We start from the raw sequence: 270 nt of genomic DNA, 5'->3' as shown, positions 1-270 counted from the left end.
GCTGCCGCGGGTCCAGGTTGCCCCAGCGGATGTCGGGGCGGCCCCTGCGGGCTCCGGGGCATCAGTGGGGGCCCTGCTCCTTGCCGCCCCCGGCCCCCACAGGCCCACACCCCCACCGAGCCAGGTCCAAGTTTCCCCCGGGGCCCTGACCCCGAGGGAGGGGAGCTGCTGGGCCCCTTCTGCAGATGGGAAAACTGAGGCACGAAGTCCTTCCATGCCCCCCAAAGGGCTGGGGCATGATGCCTAGCGGTGACTCCGGTGTGGGAGGGC

General features: G+C 72.2%; 1 protein-coding gene across 1 annotated transcript in view; it reads right to left on the bottom strand.

Moving 5' to 3' along the window:
• PTCH2 (patched 2) overlaps positions 1-270 on the bottom strand; it is a 9,258-nt gene that overhangs the window by 7,695 nt on the left and 1,293 nt on the right. The gene's annotated exons all lie outside the window — the stretch shown is intronic.

The sequence above is a fragment of the Alligator sinensis genome, unplaced genomic scaffold (genome assembly GCF_000455745.1).
Source record: "Alligator sinensis unplaced genomic scaffold, ASM45574v1 scaffold781_1, whole genome shotgun sequence".
NCBI lineage: Eukaryota > Metazoa > Chordata > Crocodylia > Alligatoridae > Alligator > Alligator sinensis.
This window is presented reverse-complemented; position numbering and strand designations above follow the sequence as displayed.